We start from the raw sequence: 12,628 nt of genomic DNA, 5'->3' as shown, positions 1-12,628 counted from the left end.
CAATCAACATGGCAGTGTGGAAGAGCAGGACACATGAGATGCAGGGTGAACTGACACCAGAGCTGTGCTGCTACAGCTGCTGTGGGCTCTGCTCACACTGGAGCAGGTACAGTTGTAGTTGGAAGTTTACATACACTTTGGTAGGAGTCATTAAAACCAGTTTTTCATCGTTATGTTTGGAGGAAAAAGGGGGAGGCTTGGAAGCCGAAGCACACCATCCCAACCGTGATGCACGGGGGTGGCGGCATCATGTTGTGGGGGTACTTTGCTGCAGGAGGGACTGGTGCACTTCACAAAATAGATGGCGTCATGAGGATGGAAAATTATGTGGATATATTGAAGCAACATCTCAAGACATCAGTCAGAAAGTTAAAGCTTGGTCGCAAATGGGTCTTCCAAATGGACAATGACCCCAAGCATACTTCCAAAGTTGTGGCAAAAATGGCTTAAGGACAACAAAGTCAAGGTATTGGAGGGGCCATTACAAAGCCCTGACCTCAATCCTATAGAAAAACTTTGGGGCAGAACTGAAAAAGTGTGTGAGCAAGGAGGCCTACAAACCTGACTCAGTTACACCAGCTCTGTCAGGAGGAATGGGCCAAAATTCACCCAACTTATTGTGGGAAGCTGGTGGAAGGCTACCCGAAACGTTTGACCCAAGTTCAACAATTTAAAGGCAATGGTACCAAATACTAATTGAGTGTATGTAAACTTCTGACCCACTGGGAATGTGATGAAAGAAATAAAAGCTGAAATAAATAATTATCTATTATTATTATTACTATTATTCTGACATTTCACATTCTTACAATAAAGTGGGGATCCTAACTGACCTCATACGGGGACTTTTTACTAGGATTAAATGTCAGGAATTGTGAAACTGAGTTCAAATGTATTTGGCGAAGGTGTATGTAAACTTCTGACTTCAACTGTATATCTGGGGGACTTGTCGGGGAGTGGGGCATCAGGGGGTGTTCTCTGTACCGTTAGCCCAACGGCCTGAAGATGGCGTTATCTCTCCTCCCTCCACCCCTATCTCTCCTCCCTCCACCCTTCTCTCTCCTCCCTCCACCCCCTATCTCTCCTCCCTCCACCCCTCTCTCTCCTCCCCTATCTCTCCTCCCTCCACCCCTTCTCTCTCCTCCCTCCACCCCTCTCTCTCCTCCCTCCACCCCTTCTCTCTCCTCCCTCCACCCCTCTCTCTCCTCCCTCCACCCCTATCTCTCCTCCCTCCACCCCTCTCTCTCCTCCCTCCACCCCTCTCTCTCCTCCCTCCACCCCTATCTCTCCTCCCTCCACCCCTTCTCTCTCCTCCCTCCACCCCTTCTCTCTCCTCCCTCCACCCCCCTCTCTCCTCCCTCCACCCCCTCTCTCTCCTCCCTCCACCCATATCTCTCCTCCCTCCATCCCTCTCTCTCCTCCCTACACCCCCTCTCTCTCCTCCCTCCACCCCTCTCTCTCCTCCCTCCACCCCTCTCTCTCCTCCCTCCATCCCTCTCTCTCCTCCCTCCACCCCTCTCTCTCCTCCCTCCACCCCCCCTCTCTCCTCCCTCCACCCCTCTCCTCTCCTCCTTCCACCCCCTCTCTATCCTCCCTCCAGCCCCTCTCTCTCTCCTCCCTATCTCCCCTCCCTCCTCCCTCCACCCCTCTCTCTCCTCCCTCCACCCCTCTCTCTCCTCCCTCCACCCCTATCTCCCTCCTCCACCCCTCTCTCTCCTCCCTCCACCCCTATCTCCCTCCTCCACCCCTATCTCCCTCCTCCCTCCACCCATATTCTCCCTCCTCCCTCCACCCCTATCTCCCTCCTCCCTCCACCCCTATCTCCCTCCTCCCTCCACCCCTATCTCCCTCCTCCCTCCACCCCTATCTCCCTCCTCCCTCCACCCCTCCACCCATCTCTCTCCTCCCTCCACCCCCTCTCTCTCCTCCCTCCACCCCCCTCTCTCTCCTCCCTCCACCCCCTCTCTCTCCTCCCTCCACCCCTATCTCTCCTCCCTCCACCCCTCTCTCCCATCCCCATCTCTCCTCCCTCCACCCCTCTCTCTCCTCCTCCACCCTATCTCTCCTATCTCTCCACCCCTATCTCTCCTCTCTCCACCCCTATCTCTCCTCTCTCCACCCCTATCTCTCCTCTCTCCACCCCTATCTCTCCTCTCTCCACCCCTCTCTCTCCTCCCTCCACCCCTATCTCTCCTCTCTCCACCCCTATCTCTCCACCCCTATCTCTCCTCTCTCCACCCCCTATCTCTCCTCTCTCCACCCCTATCTCTCCTCTCTCCACCCCTATCTCTCCTCTCTCCACCCCTATCTCTCCTCTCTCCACCCCTATCTCTCCTCTCTCCACCCCTCTCTCTCCTCCCTCCACCCCCTCTCTCTCCTCCCTCCACCCCCTCTCTCTCCTCCCTCCACCCCTCTCTCTCCTCCCTCCACCCCCTCTCTCCTCCCTCCACCCCTCCACCCCTATCTCTCCTCCCTCCACCCCTATCTCTCCTCCCTCCACCCCCTCTCTCCCATCCCCATCTCTCCTCCCTCCACCCCTCTCTCTCCTCCCTCACCCTCTCTCTCCTCCCTCCCCCTATCTCTCCACCCCTATCTCTCCTCTCTCCAACCCCTATCTCTCCTCTCTCCACCCCTATCTCTCCTCTCTCCACCCCTATCTCTCCTCTCTCCACCCCTATCTCTCCTCTCTCCACCCCTATCTCTCCTCTCTCCACCCCTATCTCTCCTCTCTCCACCCCTATCTCTCCTCCCTCCACCCCTATCTCTCCTCTCTCCACCCCTATCTCTCCTCCTCTCCTCCACCCCTATCTCTCCTCTCTCCACCCCTATCTCTCCTCTCTCCACCCCTATCTCTCCTCCCTCCACCCCTATCTCTCCTCTCTCCACCCCTATCTCTCCTCCCTCCACCCCTATCTCTCCTCTCTCCACCCCTATCTCTCCTCTCTCCACCCCTATCTCTCCTCTCTCCACCCCTATCTCTCCTCCCTCCACCCCTCTCTCTTTACTCACAAGATTTACTGGTTTCTTTTATAAGATAGGAACCTCTTTCCTACAGAGACTCTCCTCTCCCCCTCCTTTCTCTCTCACGGTATCTCCTCCTCCTCTCTCTTCCTCTGTGTTTACAGCCATATCTCTTCAGATCATTAATAAAGTAAAAATTACATCCCAAATGGCAACCTATTCCCTATAAAGTGCACTAGGGCCCATAGTGCTATGGTCAGAAGTAGTGCACTATATAGGGAATAGGGTGCCATTTGGGACATAACCTGAGATTGATAGTGTCGGCTGTCTGGGTGTGAGCCACTGCAGTCCTATAGCTCTTCTAACACAGAGACCACTGACACCTTACACTGTCACCAGGTTCACACACAACTAAGAAACATACACTGTCAGACACACACTACACACACACACAGACAGAGATACACACACACACCTGGCTACACATCCACAAACACACACACACACACACACACACACACACACACACACACACACACACACACACACACACACACACACACAGCCAACTCTATGACCCCCTATAGACTACTCCAGATCCAGCCATGTTAAAGGGCACTCAACTGAGTCTAGAGTGAGTCTTGGTATACAGTGGGACTCTCTGGCACTGGGACTCTCTGGCACTGGGATTCTCTGGCACTGGGACTCTATGGCACTGGGACTCTATGGCACTGGGACTCTATGGCACTGGGATTCTCTGGCACTGGGATTCTCTGGCACTGGGATTCTCTGGCACTGGGACTCTATGGCACTGGGACTCTATGGCACTGGGACTCTCTGGCACTGGGATTCTCTGGCACTGGGACTCTATGGCACTGGGACTCTATGGCACTGGGATTCTCTGGCACTGGGATTCTCTGGCACTGGGATTCTCTGGCACTGGGACTCTCTGGCACTGGGACTCTATGGCACTGGGACTCTATGGCACTGGGACTCTATGGCACTGGGACTATGGCACTGGGACTATGGCACTGGGACTCTATGGCACTGGGATTCTCTGGCACTGGGATTCTCTGGCACTGGGACTCTCTGGCACTGGGACTCTGGCTGGGACTCTATGGCACTGGGACTCTATGGCACTGGGACTCTATGGCACTGGGACTCTATGGCACTGGGACTCTATGGCACTGGGACTCTATGGCACTGGGACTCTCTGGCACTGGGACTCTCTGGCACTGGGACTCTCTGGCACTGGGACTCTATGGCACTGGGACTCTATGGCACTGGGACTCTATGGCACTGGGACTCTATGGCACTGGGACTCTCTGGCACTGGGACTCTCTGGCACTGGGACTCTCTGGCACTGGGATTCTCTGGCACTGGGACTCTCTGGCACTGGGACTCTCTGGCACTGGGACTCTATGGCACTGGGACTCTATGGCACTGGGACTCTATGGCACTGGGACTCTATGGCACTGGGACTATGGCACTGGGACTATGGCACTGGGACTCTATGGCACTGGGATTCTCTGGCACTGGGATTCTCTGGCACTGGGACTCTCTGGCACTGGGACTCTCTGGCACTGGGACTCTATGGCACTGGGACTCTATGGCACTGGGACTCTATGGCACTGGGACTCTACTGGGCTGCACTGGGACTCTCTGGCACTGGGACTCTCTGGCACTGGGACTCTCTGGCACTGGGACTCTATGGCACTGGGACTCTATGGCACTGGGACTCTATGGCACTGGGACTCTATGGCACTGGGACTCTCTGGCACTGGGACTCTCTGGCACTGGGATTCTCTGGCACTGGGACTCTCTGGCACTGGGACTCTCTGGCACTGGGACTCTCTGGCACTGGGACTCTCTGGCACTGGGTAGCAAATCTATAACATTGTCTGGCACCCCCCCCCCCCCTCCACCTCTCTCTCTCACACCCCTCTCCCCCCTCTCTCACCCCTCTCTCTCTCCCCCTCACTCACTCTCTCGCTCTCACCTCTCTCTCTCTCTCACCCCCCTCTCTTTCTCTCTCTCTCTCTCCAATAATAACATGCTCTAGCTTCCCTCCACCATTAACATATTTTCCATGACGTTCTATCGCTCCATCTGAGAGGAGGAGAGGTAAAGAGGAGGGAATAAAATATGTGAGGAAATGTCTGAAAAGCCTCAGAGTGGTGGAGTAGAGAAAGGATAGAGACAGATGTATCTATTTCTCTCTCTCTCTTTGTCCCCCTCTCTCTGTCTTTCTCTCTCTCTTTGTCCCCCTCTCTCGGTCTTTCTCTCTCTCTTTGTCCCCCTCTCTCTGTATTTCTCTCTCTCTTTGTCCCCCTCTCTCTGTCTTTCTCTCTCTCTTTGTCCCCCTCTGTCTCTCTCTCTCTCTCTCTCTCTCTCTTTGTCCCCCTCTCTCTGTCTTTCTCTCTCTCTCTCTTTGTCCCCCTCTCTCTGTCTTTCTCTCTCTATATATCTTTCTGTCTTTCTCTCTCTCTTTGTCCCCCTCTCTCTGTCTTTCTCTCTCTCTTTGTCCCCCTCTCTATATCTTTCTGTCTCTCTCTCTCTCTTTGTCCCCTCTCTATATATTTCTGTCCTCTCTCTCTCGCTTTGTCCCCCTCTCTATATATTTCTGTCTCTCTCTCTCTCTTCGTCCTCCTCTCTATCTTTCTGTCTCTCTCTCTCTCTCTTTCTCTCCCTCTCTCTCTCTCTCTCTCTCTTTGTCCCCCTCTCTGTACATATACTGTCCGGACCTCTGGCAGTCTCTATGGGGGTGCCACAGGGTTAAATTCTTGGACCGACTCTCTTCTCTGTATACATCAATGAGGTCGCTCTTGCTGCTGGTGAGTCCCTGATCCACCTCTACGCAGACGACACCATTCTGTATACTTCCGGCCCTTCTTTGGACACTGTGTTAACAACCCTCCAGGCAAGCTTCAATGCCATACAACTCTCCTTCCGTGGCCTCCAATTGCTCTTAAATACAAGTAAAACTAAATGCATGCTCTTCAACCGATCGCTACCTGCACCTACCCGCCTGTCCAACATCACTACTCTGGACGGCTCTGACTTAGAATATGTGGACAACTACAAATACTTAGGTGTCTGGTTAGACTGTAAACTCTCCTTCCAGACCCATATCAAACATCTCCAATCCAAAGTTAAATCTAAAATTGGCTTCCTATTTCGCAACAAAGCATCCTTCACTCATGCTGCCAAACATACCCTTGTAAAACTGACCATCCTACCATCCTCGACTTTGGCGATGTCATTTACAAAATCGCCTCCAATACCCTACTCAGCAAATTGGATGCAGTCTATCACAGTGCAATCCGTTTTATCACCAAAGCCCCATATACTACCCACCATTGTGACCTGTACGCTCTCGTTGGCTGGCCCTCGCTTCATACTCGTCGCCAAACCCACTGGCTCCATGTCATCTACAAGACCCTGCTAGGTAAAGTCCCCCCTTATCTCAGCTCGCTGGTCACCATAGCATCTCCCACCTGTAGCACACGCTCCAGCAGGTATATCTCTCTGGTCACCCCCAAAAACCAATTCTTTCTTTGGCCGCCTCTCCTTCCAGTTCTCTGCTGCCAATGACTGGAACGAACTACAAAAATCTCTGAAACTGGAAACACTTATCTCCCTCACTAGCTTTAAGCACCAACTGTCAGAGCAGCTCACAGATTACTGCACCTGTACATAGCCCACCTATAATTTAGCCCAAACAACTACCTATTTCCCAACTGTATTTAATTTTAATTTATTTATTTATTTTGCTCCTTTGCACCACATTATTTTTATTTCTACTTTGCACATTCTTCCATTGCAAAACTACCATTCCAGTATTTTACTTGCTATATTGTATTTACTTTGCCATCATGGCCTTTTTTGCCTTTACCTCCCTTATCTCACCTCATTTGCTCACATTGTATATAGACTTGTTTATACTGCATTATTGACTGTATGTTTGTTTTTACTCCATGTGTAACTCTGTGTCGTTTTATCTGTCGAACTGCTTTGCTTTATCTTGGCCAGGTCGCAATTGTAAATGAGAACTTGTTCTCAACTTGCCTACCTGGTTAAATAAAGGTGTTCTCAACTTGCCTACCTGGTTAAATAAAGGTCAAATAAATAAATAAATACAAATTTCTGTCTCTCTCTCTCTCTTTGTACCCCTCTCTCTGTCTCTCTCTCTCACTCTTTGTCCCCCTCTCTATCTTTCTGTCTCTCTTTCTCTCTCTGTCTGTCTCTGGCTCAAATTGTTCCTGGAGCTTGAGTCATCTCCTGGGAAAAGAGAGGATGGTTGGTGTCACACAGACACACACTTCCAGAAGCCCACACTCTGTTCCTGAGATGTGTTTAGGACACAGTGGGGTGACTGTAACAGCCCACTGCGAGGCTCCTGGGACATTAGTGTCCATCTGGCTGACAGGCCATCTGAATACACTACGTCCATCTGAATACACTACGTCCATCTGAATACACTACGTCCATCTGAATACACTACGTCCATCTGGCTGACAGGCCATCTGAATACACTACGTCCATCTGGCTGACAGGCCATCTGAATACACTGCGTCCATCTGAATACACTACGTCCTTCTGAATACACTACGTCCATCTGGCTGACAGGCCATCTGAATACACTACGTCCATCTGGCTGACAGGCCATCTGAATACACTACGTCCATCTGGCTGACAGACCATCTGGCTGACAGACCATCTGAATACACTATGTCCATCTGGCTGACAGACCATCTGAATACACTATGTCCATCTGGCTGACAGACCATCTGAATACACTATGTCCATCTGGCTGACAGACCATCTGAATACACTATGTCCATCTGGCTGACAAACCATCTGAATACACTATGTCCATCTGGCTGACAGACCATCTGAATACACTATGTCCATCTGGCTGACAGACCATCTGAATACACTATGTCCATCTGGCTGACAGACCATCTGAATACACTATGTCCATCTGGCTGACAGACCATCTGAATACACTATGTCCATCTGGCTGACAGACCATCTGAATACACTATGTCCATCTGGCTGTCAAACCATCTGAATACACTACGTCCATCTGGCTGACAGACCATCTGAATACACTATGTCCATCTGGCTGACAAACCATCTGAATACACTACGTCCATCTGGCTGACAGACCATCTGAATACACTATGTCCATCTGGCTGACAAACCATCTGAATACACTATGTCCATCTGGCTGACAAACCATCTGAATACACTATGTCCATCTGGCTGGCAAACCATCTGAATACACTATGTCCATCTGGCTGACAAACCATCTGAATACACTATGTCCATCTGGCTGACAGGCCATCTGGCTGACAGTCCATCTGGCTGACAGACCATCTGAATACACTATGTCCATCTGGCTGACAGACCATCTGAATACACTACGTCCATCTGGCAAAGACACCCTCAGTCCACTATTTGGCATCATCATCATCATCATCATCATCACCAATATCTCAGCATGTATGTAATGAAACTTTACAGCTTCCTGTTAGAATTCTCTCTCCCCTCTCTAGTACTCCCACTCCCCTCTCCAGTAATCCCTCTCCCCTCTCCAGTACTCCCTCTCCCCTCTCCAGTACTCCTCTCCCCTCTCCAGTACTCCCTCTCCCCCCTCTCCAGTACTCCCTCTCCCCTCTCCAGTACTCCTCTCCCGTACTCCCACTCCCCTCTCCAGTACTCCCTCTCCCGTACTCCCACTCCCCTCTCCAGTACTTCCCTCTCCAGTACTCCCTCTCCCCTCTCCAGTTACTCCCTCTCCCCTCTCCAGTACTCTCTCTCCCCTCTCCAGTACTCCCTCTCCCCGTACTCCCTCTCCCCTCTCCCGTACTCCCTCTCCCCTCTCCAGTACTCCCTCTCCCCTCTCCAGTACTCCCTCTCCCCTCTCCAGTACTCCCCTCTCCCCTCTCCAAGTACTCCTCTCTCTCCCTCTCCCTCTCCAGTACTCCCTCTCCCGTACTCCCTCTCCCCTCTCCAGTACTCCCTCTCCCCTCTCCAGTACTCCCTCCTCTCCCTCTCCAGTACTCCCTCTCCCCTCTCCAAGTACTCCCTCTCCCCTCTCCAGTACTCCTTCTCCCGTACTCCCTCTCCCCTCTCCAGTACTCCCTCTCCCCTCTCCAGTACTCTCTCTCCCCTCTCCAGTACTCCCTCTCCCGTACTCCCTCTCCCCTCTCCAGTACTCCCTCTCCCCTCTCCAGTACTCCCTCTCCCCTCTCCAGTACTCCCTCTCCCCTCTCCAGTACTTCCTCTCCCCTCTCCCGTACTCCCTCTCCCCTCTCCAGTACTCCCTCTCCCGTACTCCCACTCCCCTCTCCAGTACTCCCTCTCCCGTACTCCCACTCCCCTCTCCAGTACTCCCTCTCCAGTACTCCCTCTCCCCTCTCCAGTACTCCCTCTCCCCTCTCCAGTACTCCCTCTCCCCCTCTCCAGTACTCCCTCTCCAGTACTCCCTCTCCCCTCTCCAGTACTCCCTCTCCCCTCTCCAGTACTCTCTCTCCCCTCTCCAGTACTCTCTCTCCCCTCTCCAGTACTCCCTCTCCCGCTCCTCTGGGTAGCAGGTAGCCTAGTGGTTAGAGCGTTGGGCCAGTAACCAAAAGGTTGCTGGATCGAATCCCCGAGCGGACAAGGTAAAAATCTGTAATTCTGTCCCTGAACAAGGCAGTTAATCCACTGTTCCCCTGAGCAAGGCAGTTAACCCACTGTTCCCCTGAACCAGGCAGTTCACCCACTGTTCCCCTGAACCAGGCAGTTCACCCACTGTTCCCCTGAACCAGGCAGTTCACCCACTGTTCCCCTGAACCAGGCAGTTCACCCACTGTTCCCCTGAACCAGGCAGTTCACCCACTGTTCCCCTGAACCAGGCAGTTAACCCACTGTTCCCCTGAACCAGGCAGTTAACCCACTATTCCCCTGAACCAGGCAGTTCACCCACTGTTCCCCTGAACCAGGCAGTTCACCCACTGTTCCCCTGAACCAGGCAGTTCACCCACTGTTCCCCTGAACCAGGCAGTTCACCCACTGTTCCCTTGAACCAGGCAGTTCACCCACTGTTCCCCTGAACCAGGCAGTTCACCCACTGTTCCCCTGAACCAGGCAGTTCACCCACTGTTCCCCTGAACCAGGCAGTTCACCCACTGTTCAGTTAACCCAATGTTCCCCTGAACAAGGCAGTTAACCCACTGTTCCCCTGAACCAGGCAGTTAACCCACTGTTCCCCTGAACCAGGCAGTTAACCCACTGTTTCCCTGAACCAGGCAGTTAACCCACTGTTCCCCTGAACCAGGCAGTTAACCCACTGTTCCCCTGAACCAGGCAGTTAACCCACTGTTCTCCTGAACAAGGCAGTTAACCCACTGTTCCCCTGAACCAGGCAGTTAACCCACTGTTCCCCTGAACCAGGCAGTTCACCCACCGTTCCCCTGAACCAGGCAGTTAACCCACTGTTCCCCTGAACAAGGCGGTTAACCCACTGTTCCCCTGAGCAAGGCAGTTAACCCACTGTTCCCCTGAACAAGGCAGTTAACCCACTGTTCCCCTGAGCAAGGCAGTTCACCCACTGTTCCCCTGAACAAGGCATTTAACCCACTGTTCCCCTGAGCAAGGCAGTTCACCCACTGTTCCCCTGAACAAGGCATTTAACCCACTGTTCCCCTGGCACTGAAGACGTGGGTGTCCATTAAGGCAGCCCCCCCCCCCCCCCCCCACCTCTCTGATTCAGAGTGGTTGGGTTAAATGAGGAAGACTCATTTCAGTTGACTGCATTCAGTTGTACAACTGACTAGGTATCTTTCTCCCTCTATTCTTACAGACGGCCTGTCAATAAACACAGTTACCAGGTTCCTCATGGTTCCCCCAGAACAGCCGCCATTACAACAACAGGAGAAAACTAGTCAGATACAACTAAAGGCTTTCTCAGAAGTTCTGCTTTTTGGCATCAGGGAAGAACTGTCTTTATGTCTTTATTTTGCTCCTTTGCACCCCAGTATCTCTACTCGCATTCATCTTCTGCACATCAGTGTTTAATTGCTAAATGGTCATTATTTTGCCACTATGGCCTATTGGCCTACCTGGTTTATTGCCTTACCTCCCTAATCTTACCTCATTTGCACACTCTGTATATAGACTTTTTCTCTATTGTGTTATTGACTGTATGTTTGTTTATTCCATGTGTAACTCTGGGTTGTTGTTTGTGTCGCACTGCTTTGCTTTATCTTGGCCAAGTCGCAGTTGTAAATGAGAACTTGTTCTCAACTGGCCGACCTGGTTAAATAAAGGTGAAATTAAAAAAATTAAAAAATTAAAATTTGAATGTGTGATTTCCAGTCCTACCTGTCCTGTATCCCTTCTAACCTGTCATCAGATCAAATGCCCACAGATACAGGACAGGTAGGACTGGAAATCACACCTGGTTTCTGAGCTAGATGACAGGTTAGATTGGAAACAGGACAGGTAGGTTGGAAATCACACCTGGTTTCTGAGCTAGATGACAGGTTAGATGGGATACAGGACAGGTAGGACTGGAAATCACACCTGGTTTCTGAGCTAGATGACAGGTTAGATGGGATACAGGACAGGTAGGACTGGAAATCACACCTGGTTTCTGAGCTAGATGACAGGTTAGATGGTATACAGGACAGGTAGGACTGGAAATCACACCTGGTTTCTGAGCTAGATGAAAGGTTAGATGGGATACAGGACAGGTAGGACTGGAAATCACACATGGTTTCTGAGCTAGATGACAGAATTAGATAAAACTGATTCCATCCTTCACTACAGAATTAAATAAAACTGAGTCCATCCTTCACTACAGAATTAGGATACCATCTCAAAATTGTGTTCCCAATAAGAAGTTGTGATCAAGCTTTGTGGGATCAAATCTGCCCAGACAGACCCCAGATTTATCCAACTCAGCAGACAGGCGAACCGGCTGCTCACTGACCGACGTCACACGCTCACACGCTCACACGCTCACACAGCCGGAGGGGAAACTTCTGAGGCGGAAGGCAGATCTCTGGCTAACTGGGAGCTAAATATGGAAGAGACAACAACAGCACTAACAGCATATACAACTCAGTCTGACCTCTTTGACCAGGGTTACAACACCATGCAAAACCACCAACAACTGACCCAATGGTTAGAACCCTTAGGTGCCTTTAGGACCAACCTCCCAACTTCCCACCTGAATGACTTCACACTCCTTCCAGTCTAACGACATGTACTGCTCCTTCCAGTCTAACGACATGTACTGCTCCTTCCAGTCTAACTACATGTACTGCTCCTTCCAGTCTAACTACATGTACTGATCCTTCCAGTCTAACTACATGTACTGCTCCTTCCAGTCTAACTACATGTACTGCTCCTTCCAGTCTAACTACATGTACTGCTCCTTCCAGTCTAACTACATGTACTGCTCCTTCCAGTCTAGCTACATGTACTGATCCTTCCAGTCTAGCTACATGTACTGCTCCTTCCAGTCTAACTACATGTACTGCTCCTTCCAGTCTAACTACATGTACTGCTCCTTCCAGTCTAACTACATGTACTGCTCCTTCCAGTCTAACTACATGTACTGCTCCTTCCAGTCTAACTACATGTACTGATCCTTCCAGTCTAACTACATGTA

At 51.4% G+C, this 12,628-nt stretch overlaps 1 protein-coding gene across 1 annotated transcript in view; it reads right to left on the bottom strand.

Annotated features, from left to right (window-relative positions):
- The window catches only part of LOC109886068 (ELKS/Rab6-interacting/CAST family member 1), a gene marked incomplete at its 3' end in the record, with an annotated part of 138,741 nt that overhangs the window by 85,634 nt on the left and 40,479 nt on the right, over positions 1–12,628 (bottom strand). The gene's annotated exons all lie outside the window — the stretch shown is intronic.

The sequence above is a fragment of the Oncorhynchus kisutch genome, unplaced genomic scaffold (genome assembly GCF_002021735.2).
Source record: "Oncorhynchus kisutch isolate 150728-3 unplaced genomic scaffold, Okis_V2 scaffold3983, whole genome shotgun sequence".
Taxonomy (NCBI): Eukaryota; Metazoa; Chordata; class Actinopteri; order Salmoniformes; family Salmonidae; genus Oncorhynchus; species Oncorhynchus kisutch.
Note: the sequence above shows the minus strand (reverse complement) of the source record. Positions and strands in the feature narration are given on the sequence as shown.